The sequence below is a fragment of the Pteropus vampyrus genome, unplaced genomic scaffold, assembly GCF_000151845.1.
Source record: "Pteropus vampyrus isolate Shadow unplaced genomic scaffold, Pvam_2.0 Scaffold57, whole genome shotgun sequence".
In the NCBI taxonomy this organism is placed as follows: domain Eukaryota; kingdom Metazoa; phylum Chordata; class Mammalia; order Chiroptera; family Pteropodidae; genus Pteropus; species Pteropus vampyrus.
In genome coordinates this window covers 588,349-588,757 of record NW_011888838.1, presented here as the reverse complement: position 1 = coordinate 588,757, position 409 = coordinate 588,349, and positions in this window count along the sequence as shown.

Below are 409 nucleotides of genomic sequence, written 5' to 3'. Positions count from 1 at the left end.
ATATTAAGAAATAAAATATCTTTCAAGTTGTTCTCTTCTCATCCAGATGCAGTTTGTCTTAACTCTAGTCTTTTGAGTTATATAATTGTCTCACTTGTAATATATACAATGTCAAAATAACTTCCTCATTCAGATAAATCAGGGGGAAAAAAAAATCAAATTCTTGTGTATGATGACATTGAAGTTAAACATCTTGTGACCTGAAAGACGTTGCTGATTTAATTATTACTATAGATAATTAGGGGAAATAGGGTATTATGTAATAATGTAATATTATATTCCTAAAACTACACAGTTTGAAAAAGGATTTCTTGTAAATTTGATCAAGAAATTAATAGGAATTAAATATTGCAAAGAAGTTGCATTATCTCATTCTTCTGTGAAAAAATCTATAACCTCAAATTTAAAT